Here is a 25392-nt window from a genome sequence, read left to right as displayed (position 1 = left end):
GAATGCACCCGCCAGATCACCAGCACTATTGTGTTTCAGATCATGTCACTGAACTCTCCTCCTGGAAAATCCTTCCCACTGGCTTTGCCAGATTCTGTGTCCTCCCCAAAATGCTGGGGTGAAACGGGCAGAGTTCTGCGCCCTGCGCCCCTTTACGCGTCCCTAATGCCATCCCAACGCGCCCTGGTCGGGCACAGCCCTGGTCGGGCTTAGATCACTGGAGCCTCTGGAGATCAAGAACTCCGGAAGCCTAGGGTCAGGCCTATTGCAGAGGCATCTTGTGCCTGGCCATTCCGGGATTGTTGTGTTTCAGGGCCTAGCCATCAATACTCCTGGGATTTCTTTCCATGAGAACCCTCATGTCCCTGTCCTCCCACAAGCCCGAGCTTTTATGTAAAATAAAGTGTGCTCTGTGGGCCTTCCCCTATGTGCTCTCTGCCTAATCTCTTTCTCCCAAGCTGAGCTCTGCAGGTAAATGTATCTATCTGACTGAGGGGCTAGGGAGGGCCTTTCCCAGCAGTCTTACAAGCCAAGAGTTCAGAGAAAGCACCTGCTCTGGGAAGGAGACTCTGCTCACAGAGAAGACAAGTCCAACATAACACAGTGAAGATGGGATGGGCAAGACACACGCCTCACGGGCTGGTAGCACGCAAACAGAGGAGCAGGGAGCTACGCTAAGCAGGCAAAGAGAAAAGTCATGTATGAGTCTCATGCACTGTGACCGGTAGTAATACTGGCTCTAACACCATTAGACAGTAGTCTACACATCATAAATTACAACAGTAACAAGACACTAAGCAAATGACAAATGCTGTATGGCATAAAGACGCCTTATATAATACAAGCTCCAGGCAGGCGCACACATGTCAAGACATATATTGAGTCTCAGGAAATGTATACAGTCAATAGTCTCTGTGGCGCAATCGGTTAGCGCGTTCGGCTGTTAACCGAAAGGTTGGTGGTTCAAGCCCACCCAGGGACGTAGCCTTTTGTCTGCATGAAACACAGATACGTACCTTTGCTCTTTCCTGCGTGCGATCCTTTCCCTGAATAGTTCAATCCTCAGCGTTCTCACTGCACCTGCAGTCAATTTCAATAATTAGGATAGAAAACAAAAGGCCAAGCCCTGTAATACAACCATAGGCATATAAGCAGAGGAAAATAAGTCAAAAGGCCCACAGCATTTGTTCATCTGGCATCGAAGGCTGCAAGTGTAAGGACCTCGTGGCGCAACGGTTGCGCGTCTGACTCCAGATCAGAAGGTTGCGTGTTCAAATCACGTCGGGGTCACTGCTTACCATTTTATTCCCCACTGAGTTCATATATATCATTTCGAAAACAAAGTCAAAAGAAAGCAACCTTGCATTGGCCGGGAATCGAACTCGGGCCTCCCGCGTGGCAGGCGAGAATTCTACCACTGAACCACCAATGCTTCACATGGTGTGTTCACAGCAAGAGCTCTGTCCAAGACAGGGTCAGGTTCACACACTTAAATTGTACACATATGAACAAAGTGTGCGCAGCAGACATGATAACGCCAACGTTTCACATGATGATGGCAAGAATCAGATGCAGGAGACTATAAGTAATAATGTCTTTGCATTTGCTGAGGTCACTGGCTTGGTACTAGAGTTGTGGTTATCAGGGCATGATGGCAGGCTGCTCCTGACAGAAGTGGCTCACAGAATGCACCCGCCAGATGACCAGCACTATTGTGTTTCAGATCATGTCACTGAACTCTCCTCCTGGAAAATCCTTCCCACTGGCTTTGCCAGATTCTGTGTCCTCCCCAAAATGCTGGGGTGAAACGGGCAGAGTTCTGCGCCCTGCGCCCCTTTACGCGTCCCTAACGCCATCCCAACGCGCCCTGGTCGGGCACAGCCCTGGTCGGGCTTAGATCACTGGAGCCTCTGGAGATCAAGAACTCCGGAAGCCTAGGGTCAGGCCTATTGCAGAGGCATCTTGTGCCTGGCCATTCCGGGATTGTTGTGTTTCAGGGCCTAGCCATCAATACTCCTGGGATTTCTTTCCATGAGAACCCTCATGTCCCTGTCCTCCCACAAGCCCGAGCTTTTATGTAAAATAAAGTGTGCTCTGTGGGCCTTCCCCTATGTGCTCTCTGCCTAATCTCTTTCTCCCAAGCTGAGCTCTGCAGGTAAATGTATCTATCTGACTGAGGGGCTAGGGAGGGCCTTTCCCAGCAGTCTTACAAGCCAAGAGTTCAGAGAAAGCACCTGCTCTGGGAAGGAGACTCTGCTCACAGAGAAGACAAGTCCAACATAACACAGTGAAGATGGGATGGGCAAGACACACGCCTCACGGGCTGGTAGCACGCAAACAGAGGAGCAGGGAGCTACGCTAAGCAGGCAAAGAGAAAAGTCATGTATGAGTCTCATGCACTGTGACCGGTAGTAATACTGGCTCTAACACCATTAGACAGTAGTCTACACATCATAAATTACAACAGTAACAAGACACTAAGCAAATGACAAATGCTGTATGGCATAAAGACGCCTTATATAATACAAGCTCCAGGCAGGCGCACACATGTCAAGACATATATTGAGTCTCAGGAAATGTATACAGTCAATAGTCTCTGTGGCGCAATCGGTTAGCGTGTTCGGCTGTTAACCGAAAGGTTGGTGGTTCAAGCCCACCCAGGGACGTAGCCTTTTGTCTGCATGAAACACAGATACGTACCTTTGCTCTTTCCTGCGTGCGATCCTTTCCCTGAATAGTTCAATCCTCAGCGTTCTCACTGCACCTGCAGTCAATTTCAATAATTAGGATAGAAAACAAAAGGCCAAGCCCTGTAATACAACCGTAGGCATATAAGCAGAGGAAAATAAGTCAAAAGGCCCACAGCATTTGTTCATCTGGCATCGAAGGCTGCAAGTGTAAGGACCTCGTGGCGCAACGGTAGCGCGTCTGACTCCAGATCAGAAGGTTGCGTGTTCAAATCACGTCGGGGTCACTGCTTACCATTTTATTCCCCACTGAGTTCATATATATCATTTCGAAAACAAAGTCAAAAGAAAGCAACCTTGCATTGGCCGGGAATCGAACCCGGGCCTCCCGCGTGGCAGGCGAGAATTCTACCACTGAACCACCAATGCTTCACATGGTGTGTTCACAGCAAGAGCTCTGTCCAAGACAGTGGTCAGGTTCACACACTTAAATTGTACACATATGAACAAAGTGTGCGCAGCAGACATGATAACGCCAACGTTTCACATGATGATGGCAAGAATCAGATGCAGGAGACTATAAGTAATAATGTCTTTGCATTTGCTGAGGTCACTGGCTTGGTACTAGAGTTGTGGTTATCAGGGCATGATGGCAGGCTGCTCCTGACAGAAGTGGCTCACAGAATGCACCCGCCAGATCACCAGCACTATTGTGTTTCAGATCATGTCACTGAACTCTCCTCCTGGAAAATCCTTCCCACTGGCTTTGCCAGATTCTGTGTCCTCCCCAAAATGCTGGGGTGAAACGGGCAGAGTTCTGCGCCCTGCGCCCCTTTACGCGTCCCTAACGCCATCCCAACGCGCCCTGGTCGGGCACAGCCCTGGTCGGGCTTAGATCACTGGAGCCTCTGGAGATCAAGAACTCCGGAAGCCTAGGGTCAGGCCTATTGCAGAGGCATCTTGTGCCTGGCCATTCCGGGATTGTTGTGTTTCAGGGCCTAGCCATCAATACTCCTGGGATTTCTTTCCATGAGAACCCTCATGCCCCTGTCCTTCCACAAGCCCGAGCTTTTATGTAAAATAAAGTGTGCTCTGTGGGCCTTCCCCTATGTGCTCTCTGCCTAATCTCTTTCTCCCAAGCTGAGCTCTGCAGGTAAATGTATCTATCTGACTGAGGGGCTAGGGAGGGCCTTTCCCAGCAGTCTTACAAGCCAAGAGTTCAGAGAAAGCACCTGCTCTGGGAAGGAGACTCTGCTCACAGAGAAGACAAGTCCAACATAACACAGTGAAGATGGGATGGGCAAGACACACGCCTCACGGGCTGGTAGCACGCAAAAAGAGGAGCAGGGAGCTACGCTAAGCAGGCAAAGAGAAAAGTCATGTATGAGTCTCATGCACTGTGACCGGTAGTAACACTGGCTCTAACACCATTAGACAGTAGTCTACACATCATAAATTACAACAGTAACAAGACACTAAGCAAATGACAAATGCTGTATGGCATAAAGACGCCTTATATAATACAAGCTCCAGGCAGGCGCACACATGTCAAGACATATATTGAGTCTCAGGAAATGTATACAGTCAATAGTCTCTGTGGCGCAATCGGTTAGCGCGTTCGGCTGTTAACCGAAAGGTAGGTGGTTCAAGCCCACCCAGGGACGTAGCCTTTTGTCTGCATGAAACACATATACGTACCTTTGCTCTTTCCTGCGTGCGATCCTTTCCCTGAATAGTTCAATCCTCAGCGTTCTCACTGCACCTGCAGTCAATTTCAATAATTAGGATAGAAAACAAAAGGCCAAGCCCTGTAATACAACCGTAGGCATATAAGCAGAGGAAAATAAGTCAAAAGGCCCACAGCATTTGTTCATCTGGCATCGAAGGCTGCAAGTGTAAGGACCTCGTGGCGCAACGGTAGCGCGTCTGACTCCAGATCAGAAGGTTGCGTGTTCAAATCACGTCGGGGTCACTGCTTACCATTTTATTCCCCACTGAGTTCATATATATCATTTCGAAAACAAAGTCAAAAGAAAGCAACCTTGCATTGGCCGGGAATCGAACCCGGGCCTCCCGCGTGGCAGGCGAGAATTCTACCACTGAACCACCAATGCTTCACATGGTGTGTTCACAGCAAGAGCTCTGTCCAAGACAGTGGTCAGGTTCACACACTTAAATTGTACACATATGAACAAAGTGTGCGCAGCAGACATGATAACGCCAACGTTTCACATGATGATGGCAAGAATCAGATGCAGGAGACTATAAGTAATAATGTCTTTGCATTTGCTGAGGTCACTGGCTTGGTACTAGAGTTGTGGTTATCAGGGCATGATGGCAGGCTGCTCCTGACAGAAGTGGCTCACAGAATGCACCCGCCAGATCACCAGCACTATTGTGTTTCAGATCATGTCACTGAACTCTCCTCCTGGAAAATCCTTCCCACTGGCTTTGCCAGATTCTGTGTCCTCCCCAAAATGCTGGGGTGAAACGGGCAGAGTTCTGCGCCCTGCGCCCCTTTACGCGTCCCTAACGCCATCCCAACGCGCCCTGGTCGGGCACAGCCCTGGTCGGGCTTAGATCACTGGAGCCTCTGGAGATCAAGAACTCCGGAAGCCTAGGGTCAGGCCTATTGCAGAGGCATCTTGTGCCTGGCCATTCCGGGATTGTTGTGTTTCAGGGCCTAGCCATCAATACTCCTGGGATTTCTTTCCATGAGAACCCTCATGCCCCTGTCCTCCCACAAGCCCGAGCTTTTATGTAAAATAAAGTGTGCTCTGTGGGCCTTCCCCTATGTGCTCTCTGCCTAATCTCTTTCTCCCAAGCTGAGCTCTGCAGGTAAATGTATCTATCTGACTGAGGGGCTAGGGAGGGCCTTTCCCAGCAGTCTTACAAGCCAAGAGTTCAGAGAAAGCACCTGCTCTGGGAAGGAGACTCTGCTCACAGAGAAGACAAGTCCAACATAACACAGTGAAGATGGGATGGGCAAGACACACGCCTCACGGGCTGGTAGCACGCAAAAAGAGGAGCAGGGAGCTACGCTAAGCAGGCAAAGAGAAAAGTCATGTATGAGTCTCATGCACTGTGACCGGTAGTAACACTGGCTCTAACACCATTAGACAGTAGTCTACACATCATAAATTACAACAGTAACAAGACACTAAGCAAATGACAAATGCTGTATGGCATAAAGACGCCTTATATAATACAAGCTCCAGGCAGGCGCACACATGTCAAGACATATATTGAGTCTCAGGAAATGTATACAGTCAATAGTCTCTGTGGCGCAATCGGTTAGCGCGTTCGGCTGTTAACCGAAAGGTAGGTGGTTCAAGCCCACCCAGGGACGTAGCCTTTTGTCTGCATGAAACACATATACGTACCTTTGCTCTTTCCTGCGTGCGATCCTTTCCCTGAATAGTTCAATCCTCAGCGTTCTCACTGCACCTGCAGTCAATTTCAATAATTAGGATAGAAAACAAAAGGCCAAGCCCTGTAATACAACCGTAGGCATATAAGCAGAGGAAAATAAGTCAAAAGGCCCACAGCATTTGTTCATCTGGCATCGAAGGCTGCAAGTGTAAGGACCTCGTGGCGCAACGGTAGCGCGTCTGACTCCAGATCAGAAGGTTGCGTGTTCAAATCACGTCGGGGTCACTGCTTACCATTTTATTCCCCACTGAGTTCATATATATCATTTCGAAAACAAAGTCAAAAGAAAGCAACCTTGCATTGGCTGGGAATCGAACCCGGGCCTCCCGCGTGGCAGGCGAGAATTCTACCACTGAACCACCAATGCTTCACATGGTGTGTTCACAGCAAGAGCTCTGTCCAAGACAGTGGTCAGGTTCACACACTTAAATTGTACACATATGAACAAAGTGTGCGCAGCAGACATGATAACGCCAACGTTTCACATGATGATGGCAAGAATCAGATGCAGGAGACTATAAGTAATAATGTCTTTGCATTTGCTGAGGTCACTGGCTTGGTACTAGAGTTGTGGTTATCAGGGCATGATGGCAGGCTGCTCCTGACAGAAGTGGCTCACAGAATGCACCCGCCAGATCACCAGCACTATTGTGTTTCAGATCATGTCACTGAACTCTCCTCCTGGAAAATCCTTCCCACTGGCTTTGCCAGATTCTGTGTCCTCCCCAAAATGCTGGGGTGAAACGGGCAGAGTTCTGCGCCCTGCGCCCCTTTACGCGTCCCTAACGCCATCCCAACGCGCCCTGGTCGGGCACAGCCCTGGTCGGGCTTAGATCACTGGAGCCTCTGGAGATCAAGAACTCCGGAAGCCTAGGGTCAGGCCTATTGCAGAGGCATCTTGTGCCTGGCCATTCCGGGATTGTTGTGTTTCAGGGCCTAGCCATCAATACTCCTGGGATTTCTTTCCATGAGAACCCTCATGCCCCTGTCCTCCCACAAGCCCGAGCTTTTATGTAAAATAAAGTGTGCTCTGTGGGCCTTCCCCTATGTGCTCTCTGCCTAATCTCTTTCTCCCAAGCTGAGCTCTGCAGGTAAATGTATCTATCTGACTGAGGGGCTAGGGAGGGCCTTTCCCAGCAGTCTTACAAGCCAAGAGTTCAGAGAAAGCACCTGCTCTGGGAAGGAGACTCTGCTCACAGAGAAGACAAGTCCAACATAACACAGTGAAGATGGGATGGGCAAGACACACGCCTCACGGGCTGGTAGCACGCAAACAGAGGAGCAGGGAGCTACGCTAAGCAGGCAAAGAGAAAAGTCATGTATGAGTCTCATGCACTGTGACCGGTAGTAATACTGGCTCTAACACCATTAGACAGTAGTCTACACATCATAAATTACAACAGTAACAAGACACTAAGCAAATGACAAATGCTGTATGGCATAAAGACGCCTTATATAATACAAGCTCCAGGCAGGCGCACACATGTCAAGACATATATTGAGTCTCAGGAAATGTATACAGTCAATAGTCTCTGTGGCGCAATCGGTTAGCGCGTTCGGCTGTTAACCGAAAGGTTGGTGGTTCAAGCCCACCCAGGGACGTAGCCTTTTGTCTGCATGAAACACAGATACGTACCTTTGCTCTTTCCTGCGTGCGATCCTTTCCCTGAATAGTTCAATCCTCAGCGTTCTCACTGCACCTGCAGTCAATTTCAATAATTAGGATAGAAAACAAAAGGCCAAGCCCTGTAATACAACCGTAGGCATATAAGCAGAGGAAAATAAGTCAAAAGGCCCACAGCATTTGTTCATCTGGCATCGAAGGCTGCAAGTGTAAGGACCTCGTGGCGCAACGGTAGCGCGTCTGACTCCAGATCAGAAGGTTGCGTGTTCAAATCACGTCGGGGTCACTGCTTACCATTTTATTCCCCACTGAGTTCATAGATATCATTTCGAAAACAAAGTCAAAAGAAAGCAACCTTGCATTGGCCGGGAATCGAACCCGGGCCTCCCGCGTGGCAGGCGAGAATTCTACCACTGAACCACCAATGCTTCACATGGTGTGTTCATAGGCAGAGCTCTGTCCAAGACAGTGGTCAGGTTCACACACTTAAATTGTACACATATGAACAAAGTGTGCGCAGCAGACATGATAACGCCAACGTTTCACATGATGATGGCAAGAATCAGATGCAGGAGACTATAAGTAATAATGTCTTTGCATTTGCTGAGGTCACTGGCTTGGTACTAGAGTTGTGGTTATCAGGGCATGATGGCAGGCTGCTCCTGACAGAAGTGGCTCACAGAATGCACCCGCCAGATCACCAGCACTATTGTGTTTCAGATCATGTCACTGAACTCTCCTCCTGGAAAATCCTTCCCACTGGCTTTGCCAGATTCTGTGTCCTCCCCAAAATGCTGGGGTGAAACGGGCAGAGTTCTGCGCCCTGCGCCCCTTTACGCGTCCCTAATGCCATCCCAACGCGCCCTGGTCGGGCACAGCCCTGGTCGGGCTTAGATCACTGGAGCCTCTGGAGATCAAGAACTCCGGAAGCCTAGGGTCAGGCCTATTGCAGAGGCATCTTGTGCCTGGCCATTCCGGGATTGTTGTGTTTCAGGGCCTAGCCATCAATACTCCTGGGATTTCTTTCCATGAGAACCCTCATGTCCCTGTCCTCCCACAAGCCCGAGCTTTTATGTAAAATAAAGTGTGCTCTGTGGGCCTTCCCCTATGTGCTCTCTGCCTAATCTCTTTCTCCCAAGCTGAGCTCTGCAGGTAAATGTATCTATCTGACTGAGGGGCTAGGGAGGGCCTTTCCCAGCAGTCTTAGAAGCCAAGAGTTCAGAGAAAGCACCTGCTCTGGGAAGGAGACTCTGCTCACAGAGAAGACAAGTCCAACATAACACAGTGAAGATGGGATGGGCAAGACACACGCCTCACGGGCTGGTAGCACGCAAACAGAGGAGCAGGGAGCTACGCTAAGCAGACAAAGAGAAAAGTCATGTATGAGTCTCATGCACTGTGACCGGTAGTAATACTGGCTCTAACACCATTAGACAGTAGTCTACACATCATAAATTACAACAGTAACAAGACACTAAGCAAATGACAAATGCTGTATGGCATAAAGACGCCTTATATAATACAAGCTCCAGGCAGGCGCACACATGTCAAGACATATATTGAGTCTCAGGAAATGTATACAGTCAATAGTCTCTGTGGCGCAATCGGTTAGCGCGTTCGGCTGTTAACCGAAAGGTTGGTGGTTCAAGCCCACCCAGGGACGTAGCCTTTTGTCTGCATGAAACACAGATACGTACCTTTGCTCTTTCCTGCGTGCGATCCTTTCCCTGAATAGTTCAATCCTCAGCGTTCTCACTGCACCTGCAGTCAATTTCAATAATTAGGATAGAAAACAAAAGGCCAAGCCCTGTAATACAACCGTAGGCATATAAGCAGAGGAAAATAAGTCAAAAGGCCCACAGCATTTGTTCATCTGGCATCGAAGGCTGCAAGTGTAAGGACCTCGTGGCGCAACGGTAGCGCGTCTGACTCCAGATCAGAAGGTTGCGTGTTCAAATCACGTCGGGGTCACTGCTTACCATTTTATTCCCCACTGAGTTCATATATATCATTTCGAAAACAAAGTCAAAAGAAAGCAACCTTGCATTGGCCGGGAATCGAACCCGGGCATCCCGCGTGGCAGGTGAGAATTCTACCACTGAACCACCAATGCTTCACATGGTGTGTTCACAGCAAGAGCTCTGTCCAAGACAGTGGTCAGGTTCACGCACTTAAATTGTACACATATGAACAAAGTGTGCGCAGCAGACATGATAACGCCAACGTTTCACATGATGATGGCAAGAATCAGATGCAGGAGACTATAAGTAATAATGTCTTTGCATTTGCTGAGGTCACTGGCTTGGTACTAGAGTTGTGGTTATCAGGGCATGATGGCAGGCTGCTCCTGACAGAAGTGGCTCACAGAATGCACCCGCCAGATCACCAGCACTATTGTGTTTCAGATCATGTCACTGAACTCTCCTCCTGGAAAATCCTTCCCACTGGCTTTGCCAGATTCTGTGTCCTCCCCAAAATGCTGGGGTGAAACGGGCAGAGTTCTGCGCCCTGCGCCCCTTTACGCGTCCCTAATGCCATCCCAACGCGCCCTGGTCGGGCACAGCCCTGGTCGGGCTTAGATCACTGGAGCCTCTGGAGATCAAGAACTCCGGAAGCCTAGGGTCAGGCCTATTGCAGAGGCATCTTGTGCCTGGCCATTCCGGGATTGTTGTGTTTCAGGGCCTAGCCATCAATACTCCTGGGATTTCTTTCCATGAGAACCCTCATGTCCCTGTCCTCCCACAAGCCCGAGCTTTTATGTAAAATAAAGTGTGCTCTGTGGGCCTTCCCCTATGTGCTCTCTGCCTAATCTCTTTCTCCCAAGCTGAGCTCTGCAGGTAAATGTATCTATCTGACTGAGGGGCTAGGGAGGGCCTTTCCCAGCAGTCTTACAAGCCAAGAGTTCAGAGAAAGCACCTGCTCTGGGAAGGAGACTCTGCTCACAGAGAAGACAAGTCCAACATAACACAGTGAAGATGGGATGGGCAAGACACACGCCTCACGGGCTGGTAGCACGCAAACAGAGGAGCAGGGAGCTACGCTAAGCAGGCAAAGAGAAAAGTCATGTATGAGTCTCATGCACTGTGACCGGTAGTAATACTGGCTCTAACACCATTAGACAGTAGTCTACACATCATAAATTACAACAGTAACAAGACACTAAGCAAATGACAAATGCTGTATGGCATAAAGACGCCTTATATAATACAAGCTCCAGGCAGGCGCACACATGTCAAGACATATATTGAGTCTCAGGAAATGTATACAGTCAATAGTCTCTGTGGCGCAATCGGTTAGCGCGTTCGGCTGTTAACCGAAAGGTTGGTGGTTCAAGCCCACCCAGGGACGTAGCCTTTTGTCTGCATGAAACACAGATACGTACCTTTGCTCTTTCCTGCGTGCGATCCTTTCCCTGAATATTTCAATCCTCAGCGTTCTCACTGCACCTGCAGTCAATTTCAATAATTAGGATAGAAAACAAAAGGCCAAGCCCTGTAATACAACCGTAGGCATATAAGCAGAGGAAAATAAGTCAAAAGGCCCACAGCATTTGTTCATCTGGCATCGAAGGCTGCAAGTGTAAGGACCTCGTGGCGCAACGGTTGCGCGTCTGACTCCAGATCAGAAGGTTGCGTGTTCAAATCACGTCGGGGTCACTGCTTACCATTTTATTCCCCACTGAGTTCATATATATCATTTCGAAAACAAAGTCAAAAGAAAGCAACCTTGCATTGGCCGGGAATCGAACTCGGGCCTCCCGCGTGGCAGGCGAGAATTCTACCACTGAACCACCAATGCTTCACATGGTGTGTTCACAGCAAGAGCTCTGTCCAAGACAGTGGTCAGGTTCACACACTTAAATTGTACACATATGAACAAAGTGTGCGCAGCAGACATGATAACGCCAACGTTTCACATGATGATGGCAAGAATCAGATGCAGGAGACTATAAGTAATAATGTCTTTGCATTTGCTGAGGTCACTGGCTTGGTACTAGAGTTGTGGTTATCAGGGCATGATGGCAGGCAGCTCCTGACAGAAGTGGCTCACAGAATGCACCCGCCAGATGACCAGCACTATTGTGTTTCAGATCATGTCACTGAACTCTCCTCCTGGAAAATCCTTCCCACTGGCTTTGCCAGATTCTGTGTCCTCCCCAAAATGCTGGGGTGAAACGGGCAGAGTTCTGCGCCCTGCGCCCCTTTACGCGTCCCTAACGCCATCCCAACGCGCCCTGGTCGGGCACAGCCCTGGTCGGGCTTAGATCACTGGAGCCTCTGGAGATCAAGAACTCCGGAAGCCTAGGGTCAGGCCTATTGCAGAGGCATCTTGTGCCTGGCCATTCCGGGATTGTTGTGTTTCAGGGCCTAGCCATCAATACTCCTGGGATTTCTTTCCATGAGAACCCTCATGCCCCTGTCCTCCCACAAGCCCGAGCTTTTATGTAAAATAAAGTGTGCTCTGTGGGCCTTCCCCTATGTGCTCTCTGCCTAATCTCTTTCTCCCAAGCTGAGCTCTGCAGGTAAATGTATCTATCTGACTGAGGGGCTAGGGAGGGCCTTTCCCAGCAGTCTTACAAGCCAAGAGTTCAGAGAAAGCACCTGCTCTGGGAAGGAGACTCTGCTCACAGAGAAGACAAGTCCAACATAACACAGTGAAGATGGGATGGGCAAGACACACGCCTCACGGGCTGGTAGCACGCAAACAGAGGAGCAGGGAGCTACGCTAAGCAGGCAAAGAGAAAAGTCATGTATGAGTCTCATGCACTGTGACCGGTAGTAATACTGGCTCTAACACCATTAGACAGTAGTCTACACATCATAAATTACAACAGTAACAAGACACTAAGCAAATGACAAATGCTGTATGGCATAAAGACGCCTTATATAATACAAGCTCCAGGCAGGCGCACACATGTCAAGACATATATTGAGTCTCAGGAAATGTATACAGTCAATAGTCTCTGTGGCGCAATCGGTTAGCGCGTTCGGCTGTTAACCGAAAGGTTGGTGGTTCAAGCCCACCCAGGGACGTAGCCTTTTGTCTGCATGAAACACAGATACGTACCTTTGCTCTTTCCTGCGTGCGATCCTTTCCCTGAATAGTTCAATCCTCAGCGTTCTCACTGCACCTGCAGTCAATTTCAATAATTAGGATAGAAAACAAAAGGCCAAGCCCTGTAATACAACCGTAGGCATATAAGCAGAGGAAAATAAGTCAAAAGGCCCACAGCATTTGTTCATCTGGCATCGAAGGCTGCAAGTGTAAGGACCTCGTGGCGCAACGGTAGCGCGTCTGACTCCAGATCAGAAGGTTGCGTGTTCAAATCACGTCGGGGTCACTGCTTACCATTTTATTCCCCACTGAGTTCATAGATATCATTTCGAAAACAAAGTCAAAAGAAAGCAACCTTGCATTGGCCGGAAATCGAACCCGGGCCTCCCGCGTGGCAGGCGAGAATTCTACCACTGAACCACCAATGCTTCACATGGTGTGTTCACAGCAAGAGCTCTGTCCAAGACAGTGGTCAGGTTCACACACTTAAATTGTACACATATGAACAAAGTGTGCGCAGCAGACATGATAACGCCAACGTTTCACATGATGATGGCAAGAATCAGATGCAGGAGACTATAAGTAATAATGTCTTTGCATTTGCTGAGGTCACTGGCTTGGTACTAGAGTTGTGGTTATCAGGGCATGATGGCAGGCTGCTCCTGACAGAAGTGGCTCACAGAATGCACCCGCCAGATCACCAGCACTATTGTGTTTCAGATCATGTCACTGAACTCTCCTCCTGGAAAATCCTTCCCACTGGCTTTGCCAGATTCTGTGTCCTCCCCAAAATGCTGGGGTGAAACGGGCAGAGTTCTGCGCCCTGCGCCCCTTTACGCGTCCCTAATGCCATCCCAACGCGCCCTGGTCGGGCACAGCCCTGGTCGGGCTTAGATCACTGGAGCCTCTGGAGATCAAGAACTCCGGAAGCCTAGGGTCAGGCCTATTGCAGAGGCATCTTGTGCCTGGCCATTCCGGGATTGTTGTGTTTCAGGGCCTAGCCATCAATACTCCTGGGATTTCTTTCCATGAGAACCCTCATGTCCCTGTCCTCCCACAAGCCCGAGCTTTTATGTAAAATAAAGTGTGCTCTGTGGGCCTTCCCCTATGTGCTCTCTGCCTAATCTCTTTCTCCCAAGCTGAGCTCTGCAGGTAAATGTATCTATCTGACTGAGGGGCTAGGGAGGGCCTTTCCCAGCAGTCTTACAAGCCAAGAGTTCAGAGAAAGCACCTGCTCTGGGAAGGAGACTCTGCTCACAGAGAAGACAAGTCCAACATAACACAGTGAAGATGGGATGGGCAAGACACACGCCTCACGGGCTGGTAGCACGCAAACAGAGGAGCAGGGAGCTACGCTAAGCAGGCAAAGAGAAAAGTCATGTATGAGTCTCATGCACTGTGACCGGTAGTAATACTGGCTCTAACACCATTAGACAGTAGTCTACACATCATAAATTACAACAGTAACAAGACACTAAGCAAATGACAAATGCTGTATGGCATAAAGACGCCTTATATAATACAAGCTCCAGGCAGGCGCACACATGTCAAGACATATATTGAGTCTCAGGAAATGTATACAGTCAATAGTCTCTGTGGCGCAATCGGTTAGCGCGTTCGGCTGTTAACCGAAAGGTTGGTGGTTCAAGCCCACCCAGGGACGTAGCCTTTTGTCTGCATGAAACACAGATACGTACCTTTGCTCTTTCCTGCGTGCGATCCTTTCCCTGAATAGTTCAATCCTCAGCGTTCTCACTGCACCTGCAGTCAATTTCAATAATTAGGATAGAAAACAAAAGGCCAAGCCCTGTAATACAACCGTAGGCATATAAGCAGAGGAAAATAAGTCAAAAGGCCCACAGCATTTGTTCATCTGGCATCGAAGGCTGCAAGTGTAAGGACCTCGTGGCGCAACGGTAGCGCGTCTGACTCCAGATCAGAAGGTTGCGTGTTCAAATCACGTCGGGGTCACTGCTTACCATTTTATTCCCCACTGAGTTCATATATATCATTTCGAAAACAAAGTCAAAAGAAAGCAACCTTGCATTGGCCGGGAATCTAACTCGGGCCTCCCGCGTGGCAGGCGAGAATTCTACCACTGAACCACCAATGCTTCACATGGTGTGTTCACAGCAAGAGCTCTGTCCAAGACAGTGGTCAGGTTCACACACTTAAATTGTACACATATGAACAAAGTGTGCGCAGCAGACATGATAACGCCAACGTTTCACATGATGATGGCAAGAATCAGATGCAGGAGACTATAAGTAATAATGTCTTTGCATTTGCTGAGGTCACTGGCTTGGTACTAGAGTTGTGGTTATCAGGGCATGATGGCAGGCTGCTCCTGACAGAAGTGGCTCACAGAATGCACCCGCCAGATCACCAGCACTATTGTGTTTCAGATCATGTCACTGAACTCTCCTCCTGGAAAATCCTTCCCACTGGCTTTGCCAGATTCTGTGTCCTCCCCAAAATGCTGGGGTGAAACGGGCAGAGTTCTGCGCCCTGCGCCCCTTTACGCGTCCCTAATGCCATCCCAATGCGCCCTGGTCGGGCACAGCCCTGGTCGGGCTTAGATCACTGGAGCCTCTGGAGATCAAGAACTCCGGAAGCCTAGGGTCAGGCCTATTGCAGAGGCATCTTGTGCCTGGCCATTCCGGGATTGTTGTGTTTCAGGGCCTAGCCATCAATACTCCTGGGATTTCTTTCCATGAGAACCCTCATGTCCCTGTCCTCCCACAAGCCCGAGCTTTTATGTAAAATAAAGTGTGCTCTGTGGGCCTTCCCCTATGTGCTCTCTGCCTAATCTCTTTCTCCCAAGCTGAGCTCTGCAGGTAAATGTATCTATCTGACTGAGGGGCTAGGGAGGGCCTTTCCCAGCAGTCTTACAAGCCAAGAGTTCAGAGAAAGCACCTGCTCTGGGAAGGAGACTCTGCTCACAGAGAAGACAAGTCCAACATAACACAGTGAAGATGGGATGGGCAAGACACACGCCTCACGGGCTGGTAGCACGCAAACAGAGGAGCAGGGAGCTACGCTAAGCAGGCAAAGAGAAAAGTCATGTATGAGTCTCATGCACTGTGACCGGTAGTAATACTGGCTCTAACACCATTAGACAGTAGTCTACACATCATAAATTACAACAGTAACAAGACACTAAGCAAATGACAAATGCTGTATGGCATAAAGACGCCTTATATAATACAAGCTCCAGGCAGGCGCACACATGTCAAGACATATATTGAGTCTCAGGAAATGTATACAGTCAATAGTCTCTGTGGCGCAATCGGTTAGCGCGTTCGGCTGTTAACCGAAAGGTTGGTGGTTCAAGCCCACCCAGGGACGTAGCCTTTTGTCTGCATGAAACACAGATACGTACCTTTGCTCTTTCCTGCGTGCGATCCTTTCCCTGAATAGTTCAATCCTCAGCGTTCTCACTGCACCTGCAGTCAATTTCAATAATTAGGATAGAAAACAAAAGGCCAAGCCCTGTAATACAACCGTAGGCATATAAGCAGAGGAAAATAAGTCAAAAGGCCCACAGCATTTGTTCATCTGGCATCGAAGGCTGCAAGTGTAAGGACCTCGTGGCGCAACGGTAGCGCGTCTGACTCCAGATCAGAAGGTTGCGTGTTCAAATCACGTCGGGGTCACTGCTTACCATTTTATTCCCCACTGAGTTCATATATATCATTTCGAAAACAAAGTCAAAAGAAAGCAACCTTGCATTGGCCGGGAATCTAACTCGGGCCTCCCGCGTGGCAGGCGAGAATTCTACCACTGAACCACCAATGCTTCACATGGTGTGTTCACAGCAAGAGCTCTGTCCAAGACAGTGGTCAGGTTCACACACTTAAATTGTACACATATGAACAAAGTGTGCGCAGCAGACATGATAACGCCAACGTTTCACATGATGATGGCAAGAATCAGATGCAGGAGACTATAAGTAATAATGTCTTTGCATTTGCTGAGGTCACTGGCTTGGTACTAGAGTTGTGGTTATCAGGGCATGATGGCAGGCTGCTCCTGACAGAAGTGGCTCACAGAATGCACCCGCCAGATCACCAGCACTATTGTGTTTCAGATCATGTCACTGAACTCTCCTCCTGGAAAATCCTTCCCACTGGCTTTGCCAGATTCTGTGTCCTCCCCAAAATGCTGGGGTGAAACGGGCAGAGTTCTGCGCCCTGCGCCCCTTTACGCGTCCCTAACGCCATCCCAACGCGCCCTGGTCGGGCACAGCCCTGGTCGGGCTTAGATCACTGGAGCCTCTGGAGATCAAGAACTCCGGAAGCCTAGGGTCAGGCCTATTGCAGAGGCATCTTGTGCCTGGCCATTCCGGGATTGTTGTGTTTCAGGGCCTAGCCATCAATACTCCTGGGATTTCTTTCCATGAGAACCCTCATGTCCCTGTCCTCCCACAAGCCCGAGCTTTTATGTAAAATAAAGTGTGCTCTGTGGGCCTTCCCCTATGTGCTCTCTGCCTAATCTCTTTCTCCCAAGCTGAGCTCTGCAGGTAAATGTATCTATCTGACTGAGGGGCTAGGGAGGGCCTTTCCCAGCAGTCTTAGAAGCCAAGAGTTCAGAGAAAGCACCTGCTCTGGGAAGGAGACTCTGCTCACAGAGAAGACAAGTCCAACATAACACAGTGAAGATGGGATGGGCAAGACACACGCCTCACGGGCTGGTAGCACGCAAACAGAGGAGCAGGGAGCTACGCTAAGCAGACAAAGAGAAAAGTCATGTATGAGTCTCATGCACTGTGACCGGTAGTAATACTGGCTCTAACACCATTAGACAGTAGTCTACACATCATAAATTACAACAGTAACAAGACACTAAGCAAATGACAAATGCTGTATGGCATAAAGACGCCTTATATAATACAAGCTCCAGGCAGGCGCACACATGTCAAGACATATATTGAGTCTCAGGAAATGTATACAGTCAATAGTCTCTGTGGCGCAATCGGTTAGCGCGTTCGGCTGTTAACCGAAAGGTTGGTGGTTCAAGCCCACCCAGGGACGTAGCCTTTTGTCTGCATGAAACACAGATACGTACCTTTGCTCTTTCCTGCGTGCGATCCTTTCCCTGAATAGTTCAATCCTCAGCGTTCTCACTGCACCTGCAGTCAATTTCAATAATTAGGATAGAAAACAAAAGGCCAAGCCCTGTAATACAACCGTAGGCATATAAGCAGAGGAAAATAAGTCAAAAGGCCCACAGCATTTGTTCATCTGGCATCGAAGGCTGCAAGTGTAAGGACCTCGTGGCGCAACGGTAGCGCGTCTGACTCCAGATCAGAAGGTTGCGTGTTCAAATCACGTCGGGGTCACTGCTTACCATTTTATTCCCCACTGAGTTCATATATATCATTTCGAAAACAAAGTCAAAAGAAAGCAACCTTGCATTGGCCGGGAATCGAACCCGGGCATCCCGCGTGGCAGGTGAGAATTCTACCACTGAACCACCAATGCTTCACATGGTGTGTTCACAGCAAGAGCTCTGTCCAAGACAGTGGTCAGGTTCACGCACTTAAATTGTACACATATGAACAAAGTGTGCGCAGCAGACATGATAACGCCAACGTTTCACATGATGATGGCAAGAATCAGATGCAGGAGACTATAAGTAATAATGTCTTTGCATTTGCTGAGGTCACTGGCTTGGTACTAGAGTTGTGGTTATCAGGGCATGATGGCAGGCTGCTCCTGACAGAAGTGGCTCACAGAATGCACCCGCCAGATGACCAGCACTATTGTGTTTCAGATCATGTCACTGAACTCTCCTCCTGGAAAATCCTTCCCACTGGCTTTGCCAGATTCTGTGTCCTCCCCAAAATGCTGGGGTGAAACGGGCAGAGTTCTGCGCCCTGCGCCCCTTTACGCGTCCCTAATGCCATCCCAACGCGCCCTGGTCGGGCACAGCCCTGGTCGGGCTTAGATCACTGGAGCCTCTGGAGATCAAGAACTCCGGAAGCCTAGGGTCAGGCCTATTGCAGAGGCATCTTGTGCCTGGCCATTCCGGGATTGTTGTGTTTCAGGGCCTAGCCATCAATACTCCTGGGATTTCTTTCCATGAGAACCCTCATGTCCCTGTCCTCCCACAAGCCCGAGCTTTTATGTAAAATAAAGTGTGCTCTGTGGGCCTTCCCCTATGTGCTCTCTGCCTAATCTCTTTCTCCCAAGCTGAGCTCTGCAGGTAAATGTATCTATCTGACTGAGGGGCTAGGGAGGGCCTTTCCCAGCAGTCTTACAAGCCAAGAGTTCAGAGAAAGCACCTGCTCTGGGAAGGAGACTCTGCTCACAGAGAAGACAAGTCCAACATAACACAGTGAAGATGGGATGGGCAAGACACACGCCTCACGGGCTGGTAGCACGCAAACAGAGGAGCAGGGAGCTACGCTAAGCAGGCAAAGAGAAAAGTCATGTATGAGTCTCATGCACTGTGACCGGTAGTAATACTGGCTCTAACACCATTAGACAGTAGTCTACACATCATAAATTACAACAGTAACAAGACACTAAGCAAATGACAAATGCTGTATGGCATAAAGACGCCTTATATAATACAAGCTCCAGGCAGGCGCACACATGTCAAGACATATATTGAGTCTCAGGAAATGTATACAGTCAATAGTCTCTGTGGCGCAATCGGTTAGCGTGTTCGGCTGTTAACCGAAAGGTTGGTGGTTCAAGCCCACCCAGGGACGTAGCCTTTTGTCTGCATGAAACACAGATACGTACCTTTGCTCTTTCCTGCGTGCGATCCTTTCCCTGAATAGTTCAATCCTCAGCGTTCTCACTGCACCTGCAGTCAATTTCAATAATTAGGATAGAAAACAAAAGGCCAAGCCCTGTAATACAACCGTAGGCATATAAGCAGAGGAAAATAAGTCAAAAGGCCCACAGCATTTGTTCATCTGGCATCGAAGGCTGCAAGTGTAAGGACCTCGTGGCGCAACGGTAGCGCGTCTGACTCCAGATCAGAAGGTTGCGTGTTCAAATCACGTCGGGGTCACTGCTTACCATTTTATTCCCCACTGAGTTCATATATATCATTTCGAAAACAAAGTCAAAAGAAAGCAACCTTGCATTGGCCGGGAATCGAACCCGGGCCTCCTGCGTGGCAGGCGAGAATTCTACCACTGAACCACCAATGCTTCACATGGTGTGTTCACAGCAAGAGCTCTGTCCAAGACAGTGGTCAGGTTCACACACTTAAATTGTACACATATGAACAAAGTGTGCGCAGCAGACATGATAACGCCAACGTTTCACATGATGATGGCAAGAATCAGATGCAGGAGACTATAAGTAATAATGTCTTTGCATTTGCTGAGGTCACTGGCTTGGTACTAGAGTTGTGGTTATCAGGGCATGATGGCAGGCTGCTCCTGACAGAAGTGGCTCACAGAATGCACCCGCCAGATCACCAGCACTATTGTGTTTCAGATCATGTCACTGAACTCTCCGCCTGGAAAATCCTTCCCACTGGCTTTGCCAGATTCTGTGTCCTCCCCAAAATGCTGGGGTGAAACGGGCAGAGTTCTGCGCCCTGCGCCCCTTTACGCGTCCCTAACGCCATCCCAACGCGCCCTGGTCGGGCACAGCCCTGGTCGGGCTTAGATCACTGGAGCCTCTGGAGATCAAGAACTCCGGAAGCCTAGGGTCAGGCCTATTGCAGAGGCATCTTGTGCCTGGCCATTCCGGGATTGTTGTGTTTCAGGGCCTAGCCATCAATACTCCTGGGATTTCTTTCCATGAGAACCCTCATGCCCCTGTCCTCCCACAAGCCCGAGCTTTTATGTAAAATAAAGTGTGCTCTGTGGGCCTTCCCCTATGTGCTCTCTGCCTAATCTCTTTCTCCCAAGCTGAGCTCTGCAGGTAAATGTATCTATCTGACTGAGGGGCTAGGGAGGGCCTTTCCCAGCAGTCTTACAAGCCAAGAGTTCAGAGAAAGCACCTGCTCTGGGAAGGAGACTCTGCTCACAGAGAAGACAAGTCCAACATAACACAGTGAAGATGGGATGGGCAAGACACACGCCTCACGGGCTGGTAGCACGCAAACAGAGGAGCAGGGAGCTACGCTAAGCAGGCAAAGAGAAAAGTCATGTATGAGTCTCATGCACTGTGACCGGTAGTAATACTGGCTCTAACACCATTAGACAGTAGTCTACACATCATAAATTACAACAGTAACAAGACACTAAGCAAATGACAAATGCTGTATGGCATAAAGACGCCTTATATAATACAAGCTCCAGGCAGGCGCACACATGTCAAGACATATATTGAGTCTCAGGAAATGTATACAGTCAATAGTCTCTGTGGCGCAATCGGTTAGCGCGTTTGGCTGTTAACCGAAAGGTTGGTGGTTCAAGCCCACCCAGGGACGTAGCCTTTTGTCTGCATGAAACACAGATACGTACCTTTGCTCTTTCCTGCGTGCGATCCTTTCCCTGAATAGTTCAATCCTCAGCGTTCTCACTGCACCTGCAGTCAATTTCAATAATTAGGATAGAAAACAAAAGGCCAAGCCCTGTAATACAACCGTAGGCATATAAGCAGAGGAAAATAAGTCAAAAGGCCCACAGCATTTGTTCATCTGGCATCGAAGGCTGCAAGTGTAAGGACCTCGTGGCGCAACGGTAGCGCGTCTGACTCCAGATCAGAAGGTTGCGTGTTCAAATCACGTCGGGGTCACTGCTTACCATTTTATTCCCCACTGAGTTCATAGATATCATTTCGAAAACAAAGTCAAAAGAAAGCAACCTTGCATTGGCCGGGAATCGAACCCGGGCCTCCCGCGTGGCAGGCGAGAATTCTACCACTGAACCACCAATGCTTCACATGGTGTGTTCACAGCAAGAGCTCTGTCCAAGACAGTGGTCAGGTTCACACACTTAAATTGTACACATATGAACAAAGTGTGCGCAGCAGACATGATAACGCCAACGTTTCACATGATGATGGCAAGAATCAGATGCAGGAGACTATAAGTAATAATGTCTTTGCATTTGCTGAGGTCACTGGCTTGGTACTAGAGTTGTGGTTATCAGGGCATGATGGCAGGCTGCTCCTGACAGAAGTGGCTCACAGAATGCACCCGCCAGATCACCAGCACTATTGTGTTTCAGATCATGTCACTGAACTCTCCTCCTGGAAAATCCTTCCCACTGGCTTTGCCAGATTCTGTGTCCTCCCCAAAATGCTGGGGTGAAACGGGCAGAGTTCTGCGCCCTGCGCCCCTTTACGCGTCCCTAATGCCATCCCAACGCGCCCTGGTCGGGCACAGCCCTGGTCGGGCTTAGATCACTGGAGCCTCTGGAGATCAAGAACTCCGGAAGCCTAGGGTCAGGCCTATTGCAGAGGCATCTTGTGCCTGGCCATTCCGGGATTGTTGTGTTTCAGGGCCTAGCCATCAATACTCCTGGGATTTCTTTCCATGAGAACCCTCATGTCCCTGTCCTCCCACAAGCCCGAGCTTTTATGTAAAATAAAGTGTGCTCTGTGGGCCTTCCCCTATGTGCTCTCTGCCTAATCTCTTTCTCCCAAGCTGAGCTCTGCAGGTAAATGTATCTATCTGACTGAGGGGCTAGGGAGGGCCTTTCCCAGCAGTCTTAGAAGCCAAGAGTTCAGAGAAAGCACCTGCTCTGGGAAGGAGACTCTGCTCACAGAGAAGACAAGTCCAACATAACACAGTGAAGATGGGATGGGCAAGACACACGCCTCACGGGCTGGTAGCACGCAAACAGAGGAGCAGGGAGCTACGCTAAGCAGACAAAGAGAAAAGTCATGTATGAGTCTCATGCACTGTGACCGGTAGTAATACTGGCTCTAACACCATTAGACAGTAGTCTACACATCATAAATTACAACAGTAACAAGACACTAAGCAAATGACAAATGCTGTATGGCATAAAGACGCCTTATATAATACAAGCTCCAGGCAGGCGCACACATGTCAAGACATATATTGAGTCTCAGGAAATGTATACAGTCAATAGTCTCTGTGGCGCAATCGGTTAGCGCGTTTGGCTGTTAACCGAAAGGTTGGTGGTTCAAGCCCACCCAGGTACGTAGCCTTTTGTCTGCATGAAACACAGATACGTACCTTTGCTCTTTCCTGCGTGCGATCCTTTCCCTGAATAGTTCAATCCTCAGCGTTCTCACTGCACCTGCAGTCAATTTCAATAATTAGGATAGAAAACAAAAGGCCAAGCCCTGTAATACAACCGTAGGCATATAAGCAGAGGAAAATAAGTCAAAAGGCCCACAGCATTTGTTCATCTGGCATCGAAGGCTGCAAGTGTAAGGACCTCGTGGCGCAACGGTAGCGCGTCTGACTCCAGATCAGAAGGTTGCGTGTTCAAATCACGTCGGGGTCACTGCTTACCATTTTATTCCCCACTGAGTTCATAGATATCATTTCGAAAACAAAGTCAAAAGAAAGCAACCTTGCATTGGCCGGGAATCGAACCCGGGCCTCCCGCGTGGCAGGCGAGAATTCTACCACTGAACCACCAATGCTTCACATGGTGTGTTCACAGCAAGAGCTCTGTCCAAGACAGTGGTCAGGTTCACACACTTAAATTGTACACATATGAACAAAGTGTGCGCAGCAGACATGATAACGCCAACGTTTCACATGATGATGGCAAGAATCAGATGCAGGAGACTATAAGTAATAATGTCTTTGCATTTGCTGAGGTCACTGGCTTGGTACTAGAGTTGTGGTTATCAGGGCATGATGGCAGGCTGCTCCTGACAGAAGTGGCTCACAGAATGCACCCGCCAGATCACCAGCACTATTGTGTTTCAGATCATGTCACTGAACTCTCCTCCTGGAAAATCCTTCCCACTGGCTTTGCCAGATTCTGTGTCCTCCCCAAAATGCTGGGGTGAAACGGGCAGAGTTCTGCGCCCTGCGCCCCTTTACGCGTCCCTAATGCCATCCCAACGCGCCCTGGTCGGGCACAGCCCTGGTCGGGCTTAGATCACTGGAGCCTCTGGAGATCAAGAACTCCGGAAGCCTAGGGTCAGGCCTATTGCAGAGGCATCTTGTGCCTGGCCATTCCGGGATTGTTGTGTTTCAGGGCCTAGCCATCAATACTCCTGGGATTTCTTTCCATGAGAACCCTCATGTCCCTGTCCTCCCACAAGCCCGAGCTTTTATGTAAAATAAAGTGTGCTCTGTGGGCCTTCCCCTATGTGCTCTCTGCCTAATCTCTTTCTCCCAAGCTGAGCTCTGCAGGTAAATGTATCTATCTGACTGAGGGGCTAGGGAGGGCCTTTCCCAGCAGTCTTAGAAGCCAAGAGTTCAGAGAAAGCACCTGCTCTGGGAAGGAGACTCTGCTCACAGAGAAGACAAGTCCAACATAACACAGTGAAGATGGGATGGGCAAGACACACGCCTCACGGGCTGGTAGCACGCAAACAGAGGAGCAGGGAGCTACGCTAAGCAGACAAAGAGAAAAGTCATGTATGAGTATCATGCACTGTGACCGGTAGTAATACTGGCTCTAACACCATTAGACAGTAGTCTACACATCATAAATTACAACAGTAACAAGACACTAAGCAAATGACAAATGCTGTATGGCATAAAGACGCCTTATATAATACAAGCTCCAGGCAGGCGCACACATGTCAAGACATATATTGAGTCTCAGGAAATGTATACAGTCAATAGTCTCTGTGGCGCAATCGGTTAGCGCGTTCGGCTGTTAACCGAAAGGTTGGTGGTTCAAGCCCACCCAGGGACGTAGCCTTTTGTCTGCATGAAACACAGATACGTACCTTTGCTCTTTCCTGCGTGCGATCCTTTCCCTGAATAGTTCAATCCTCAGCGTTCTCACTGCACCTGCAGTCAATTTCAATAATTAGGATAGAAAACAAAAGGCCAAGCCCTGTAATACAACCGTAGGCATATAAGCAGAGGAAAATAAGTCAAAAGGCCCACAGCATTTGTTCATCTGGCATCGAAGGCTGCATGTGTAATGACCTCGTGGCGCAACGGTAGCGCGTCTGACTCCAGATCAGAAGGTTGCGTGTTCAAATCACGTCGGGGTCACTGCTTACCATTTTATTCCCCACTGAGTTCATATATATCATTTCGAAAACAAAGTCAAAAGAAAGCAACCTTGCATTGGCCGGGAATCGAACCCGGGCATCCCGCGTGGCAGGTGAGAATTCTACCACTGAACCACCAATGCTTCACATGGTGTGTTCACAGCAAGAGCTCTGTCCAAGACAGTGGTCAGGTTCACGCACTTAAATTGTACACATATGAACAAAGTGTGCGCAGCAGACATGATAACGCCAACGTTTCACATGATGATGGCAAGAATCAGATGCAGGAGACTATAAGTAATAATGTCTTTGCATTTGCTGAGGTCACTGGCTTGGTACTAGAGTTGTGGTTATCAGGGCATGATGGCAGGCTGCTCCTGACAGAAGTGGCTCACAGAATGCACCCGCCAGATCACCAGCACTATTGTGTTTCAGATCATGTCACTGAACTCTCCTCCTGGAAAATCCTTCCCACTGGCTTTGCCAGATTCTGTGTCCTCCCCAAAATGCTGGG

General features: G+C 49.2%; 45 non-coding genes across 45 annotated transcripts; 30 read left to right on the top strand and 15 right to left on the bottom strand.

Annotated features, from left to right (window-relative positions):
- Positions 1-908: 908 nt before the first annotated feature.
- TRNAN-GUU (transfer RNA asparagine (anticodon GUU)) lies at positions 909-982 on the top strand. Its single transcript has one exon. It is a non-coding gene; the product is annotated as a tRNA-Asn (tRNA).
- A 236-nt stretch (positions 983-1218) lies between these two features.
- On the top strand, positions 1219-1290 carry TRNAW-CCA (transfer RNA tryptophan (anticodon CCA)). Its single transcript has one exon. It is a non-coding gene; the product is annotated as a tRNA-Trp (tRNA).
- Positions 1291-1361: 71 nt separating this feature from the next.
- Positions 1362-1432, bottom strand: TRNAG-GCC (transfer RNA glycine (anticodon GCC)). Its single transcript has one exon. It is a non-coding gene; the product is annotated as a tRNA-Gly (tRNA).
- A 1160-nt stretch (positions 1433-2592) lies between these two features.
- TRNAN-GUU (transfer RNA asparagine (anticodon GUU)) lies at positions 2593-2666 on the top strand. The gene has a single exon. It is a non-coding gene; the product is annotated as a tRNA-Asn (tRNA).
- Positions 2667-2902: 236 nt separating this feature from the next.
- TRNAW-CCA (transfer RNA tryptophan (anticodon CCA)) lies at positions 2903-2974 on the top strand. Its single transcript has one exon. It is a non-coding gene; the product is annotated as a tRNA-Trp (tRNA).
- A 71-nt stretch (positions 2975-3045) lies between these two features.
- Positions 3046-3116, bottom strand: TRNAG-GCC (transfer RNA glycine (anticodon GCC)). Its single transcript has one exon. It is a non-coding gene; the product is annotated as a tRNA-Gly (tRNA).
- Positions 3117-4277: 1161 nt separating this feature from the next.
- On the top strand, positions 4278-4351 carry TRNAN-GUU (transfer RNA asparagine (anticodon GUU)). Its single transcript has one exon. It is a non-coding gene; the product is annotated as a tRNA-Asn (tRNA).
- Positions 4352-4587: 236 nt separating this feature from the next.
- Positions 4588-4659, top strand: TRNAW-CCA (transfer RNA tryptophan (anticodon CCA)). The gene has a single exon. It is a non-coding gene; the product is annotated as a tRNA-Trp (tRNA).
- Positions 4660-4730: 71 nt separating this feature from the next.
- Positions 4731-4801, bottom strand: TRNAG-GCC (transfer RNA glycine (anticodon GCC)). Its single transcript has one exon. It is a non-coding gene; the product is annotated as a tRNA-Gly (tRNA).
- A 1161-nt stretch (positions 4802-5962) lies between these two features.
- TRNAN-GUU (transfer RNA asparagine (anticodon GUU)) lies at positions 5963-6036 on the top strand. Its single transcript has one exon. It is a non-coding gene; the product is annotated as a tRNA-Asn (tRNA).
- Positions 6037-6272: 236 nt separating this feature from the next.
- On the top strand, positions 6273-6344 carry TRNAW-CCA (transfer RNA tryptophan (anticodon CCA)). Its single transcript has one exon. It is a non-coding gene; the product is annotated as a tRNA-Trp (tRNA).
- Positions 6345-6415: 71 nt separating this feature from the next.
- TRNAG-GCC (transfer RNA glycine (anticodon GCC)) lies at positions 6416-6486 on the bottom strand. Its single transcript has one exon. It is a non-coding gene; the product is annotated as a tRNA-Gly (tRNA).
- Positions 6487-7647: 1161 nt separating this feature from the next.
- TRNAN-GUU (transfer RNA asparagine (anticodon GUU)) lies at positions 7648-7721 on the top strand. Its single transcript has one exon. It is a non-coding gene; the product is annotated as a tRNA-Asn (tRNA).
- A 236-nt stretch (positions 7722-7957) lies between these two features.
- TRNAW-CCA (transfer RNA tryptophan (anticodon CCA)) lies at positions 7958-8029 on the top strand. Its single transcript has one exon. It is a non-coding gene; the product is annotated as a tRNA-Trp (tRNA).
- Positions 8030-8100: 71 nt separating this feature from the next.
- TRNAG-GCC (transfer RNA glycine (anticodon GCC)) lies at positions 8101-8171 on the bottom strand. The gene has a single exon. It is a non-coding gene; the product is annotated as a tRNA-Gly (tRNA).
- A 1161-nt stretch (positions 8172-9332) lies between these two features.
- On the top strand, positions 9333-9406 carry TRNAN-GUU (transfer RNA asparagine (anticodon GUU)). Its single transcript has one exon. It is a non-coding gene; the product is annotated as a tRNA-Asn (tRNA).
- A 236-nt stretch (positions 9407-9642) lies between these two features.
- On the top strand, positions 9643-9714 carry TRNAW-CCA (transfer RNA tryptophan (anticodon CCA)). Its single transcript has one exon. It is a non-coding gene; the product is annotated as a tRNA-Trp (tRNA).
- Positions 9715-9785: 71 nt separating this feature from the next.
- On the bottom strand, positions 9786-9856 carry TRNAG-GCC (transfer RNA glycine (anticodon GCC)). The gene has a single exon. It is a non-coding gene; the product is annotated as a tRNA-Gly (tRNA).
- A 1161-nt stretch (positions 9857-11017) lies between these two features.
- On the top strand, positions 11018-11091 carry TRNAN-GUU (transfer RNA asparagine (anticodon GUU)). Its single transcript has one exon. It is a non-coding gene; the product is annotated as a tRNA-Asn (tRNA).
- Positions 11092-11327: 236 nt separating this feature from the next.
- On the top strand, positions 11328-11399 carry TRNAW-CCA (transfer RNA tryptophan (anticodon CCA)). Its single transcript has one exon. It is a non-coding gene; the product is annotated as a tRNA-Trp (tRNA).
- A 71-nt stretch (positions 11400-11470) lies between these two features.
- TRNAG-GCC (transfer RNA glycine (anticodon GCC)) lies at positions 11471-11541 on the bottom strand. The gene has a single exon. It is a non-coding gene; the product is annotated as a tRNA-Gly (tRNA).
- A 1161-nt stretch (positions 11542-12702) lies between these two features.
- Positions 12703-12776, top strand: TRNAN-GUU (transfer RNA asparagine (anticodon GUU)). The gene has a single exon. It is a non-coding gene; the product is annotated as a tRNA-Asn (tRNA).
- Positions 12777-13012: 236 nt separating this feature from the next.
- Positions 13013-13084, top strand: TRNAW-CCA (transfer RNA tryptophan (anticodon CCA)). The gene has a single exon. It is a non-coding gene; the product is annotated as a tRNA-Trp (tRNA).
- A 71-nt stretch (positions 13085-13155) lies between these two features.
- TRNAG-GCC (transfer RNA glycine (anticodon GCC)) lies at positions 13156-13226 on the bottom strand. Its single transcript has one exon. It is a non-coding gene; the product is annotated as a tRNA-Gly (tRNA).
- Positions 13227-14387: 1161 nt separating this feature from the next.
- On the top strand, positions 14388-14461 carry TRNAN-GUU (transfer RNA asparagine (anticodon GUU)). The gene has a single exon. It is a non-coding gene; the product is annotated as a tRNA-Asn (tRNA).
- A 236-nt stretch (positions 14462-14697) lies between these two features.
- TRNAW-CCA (transfer RNA tryptophan (anticodon CCA)) lies at positions 14698-14769 on the top strand. Its single transcript has one exon. It is a non-coding gene; the product is annotated as a tRNA-Trp (tRNA).
- A 71-nt stretch (positions 14770-14840) lies between these two features.
- On the bottom strand, positions 14841-14911 carry TRNAG-GCC (transfer RNA glycine (anticodon GCC)). The gene has a single exon. It is a non-coding gene; the product is annotated as a tRNA-Gly (tRNA).
- A 1161-nt stretch (positions 14912-16072) lies between these two features.
- TRNAN-GUU (transfer RNA asparagine (anticodon GUU)) lies at positions 16073-16146 on the top strand. Its single transcript has one exon. It is a non-coding gene; the product is annotated as a tRNA-Asn (tRNA).
- Positions 16147-16382: 236 nt separating this feature from the next.
- On the top strand, positions 16383-16454 carry TRNAW-CCA (transfer RNA tryptophan (anticodon CCA)). Its single transcript has one exon. It is a non-coding gene; the product is annotated as a tRNA-Trp (tRNA).
- Positions 16455-16525: 71 nt separating this feature from the next.
- Positions 16526-16596, bottom strand: TRNAG-GCC (transfer RNA glycine (anticodon GCC)). The gene has a single exon. It is a non-coding gene; the product is annotated as a tRNA-Gly (tRNA).
- Positions 16597-17757: 1161 nt separating this feature from the next.
- Positions 17758-17831, top strand: TRNAN-GUU (transfer RNA asparagine (anticodon GUU)). The gene has a single exon. It is a non-coding gene; the product is annotated as a tRNA-Asn (tRNA).
- Positions 17832-18067: 236 nt separating this feature from the next.
- Positions 18068-18139, top strand: TRNAW-CCA (transfer RNA tryptophan (anticodon CCA)). Its single transcript has one exon. It is a non-coding gene; the product is annotated as a tRNA-Trp (tRNA).
- A 71-nt stretch (positions 18140-18210) lies between these two features.
- TRNAG-GCC (transfer RNA glycine (anticodon GCC)) lies at positions 18211-18281 on the bottom strand. Its single transcript has one exon. It is a non-coding gene; the product is annotated as a tRNA-Gly (tRNA).
- A 1161-nt stretch (positions 18282-19442) lies between these two features.
- Positions 19443-19516, top strand: TRNAN-GUU (transfer RNA asparagine (anticodon GUU)). Its single transcript has one exon. It is a non-coding gene; the product is annotated as a tRNA-Asn (tRNA).
- Positions 19517-19752: 236 nt separating this feature from the next.
- On the top strand, positions 19753-19824 carry TRNAW-CCA (transfer RNA tryptophan (anticodon CCA)). The gene has a single exon. It is a non-coding gene; the product is annotated as a tRNA-Trp (tRNA).
- Positions 19825-19895: 71 nt separating this feature from the next.
- Positions 19896-19966, bottom strand: TRNAG-GCC (transfer RNA glycine (anticodon GCC)). The gene has a single exon. It is a non-coding gene; the product is annotated as a tRNA-Gly (tRNA).
- Positions 19967-21127: 1161 nt separating this feature from the next.
- On the top strand, positions 21128-21201 carry TRNAN-GUU (transfer RNA asparagine (anticodon GUU)). The gene has a single exon. It is a non-coding gene; the product is annotated as a tRNA-Asn (tRNA).
- Positions 21202-21437: 236 nt separating this feature from the next.
- On the top strand, positions 21438-21509 carry TRNAW-CCA (transfer RNA tryptophan (anticodon CCA)). Its single transcript has one exon. It is a non-coding gene; the product is annotated as a tRNA-Trp (tRNA).
- A 71-nt stretch (positions 21510-21580) lies between these two features.
- TRNAG-GCC (transfer RNA glycine (anticodon GCC)) lies at positions 21581-21651 on the bottom strand. The gene has a single exon. It is a non-coding gene; the product is annotated as a tRNA-Gly (tRNA).
- Positions 21652-22812: 1161 nt separating this feature from the next.
- On the top strand, positions 22813-22886 carry TRNAN-GUU (transfer RNA asparagine (anticodon GUU)). Its single transcript has one exon. It is a non-coding gene; the product is annotated as a tRNA-Asn (tRNA).
- Positions 22887-23122: 236 nt separating this feature from the next.
- TRNAW-CCA (transfer RNA tryptophan (anticodon CCA)) lies at positions 23123-23194 on the top strand. The gene has a single exon. It is a non-coding gene; the product is annotated as a tRNA-Trp (tRNA).
- A 71-nt stretch (positions 23195-23265) lies between these two features.
- TRNAG-GCC (transfer RNA glycine (anticodon GCC)) lies at positions 23266-23336 on the bottom strand. Its single transcript has one exon. It is a non-coding gene; the product is annotated as a tRNA-Gly (tRNA).
- Positions 23337-24497: 1161 nt separating this feature from the next.
- Positions 24498-24571, top strand: TRNAN-GUU (transfer RNA asparagine (anticodon GUU)). The gene has a single exon. It is a non-coding gene; the product is annotated as a tRNA-Asn (tRNA).
- Positions 24572-24807: 236 nt separating this feature from the next.
- Positions 24808-24879, top strand: TRNAW-CCA (transfer RNA tryptophan (anticodon CCA)). Its single transcript has one exon. It is a non-coding gene; the product is annotated as a tRNA-Trp (tRNA).
- A 71-nt stretch (positions 24880-24950) lies between these two features.
- On the bottom strand, positions 24951-25021 carry TRNAG-GCC (transfer RNA glycine (anticodon GCC)). The gene has a single exon. It is a non-coding gene; the product is annotated as a tRNA-Gly (tRNA).
- Between the last annotated feature and the right edge of the window lie 371 nt (positions 25022-25392).

This window comes from Lissotriton vulgaris, chromosome 1_1 (assembly GCF_964263255.1).
Source record: "Lissotriton vulgaris chromosome 1_1, aLisVul1.2, whole genome shotgun sequence".
NCBI classification, from domain to species: domain Eukaryota; kingdom Metazoa; phylum Chordata; class Amphibia; order Caudata; family Salamandridae; genus Lissotriton; species Lissotriton vulgaris.
The sequence above is the reverse complement of the archived record's forward strand: the minus strand, read 5'-3'. Positions and strand labels throughout refer to the sequence as shown.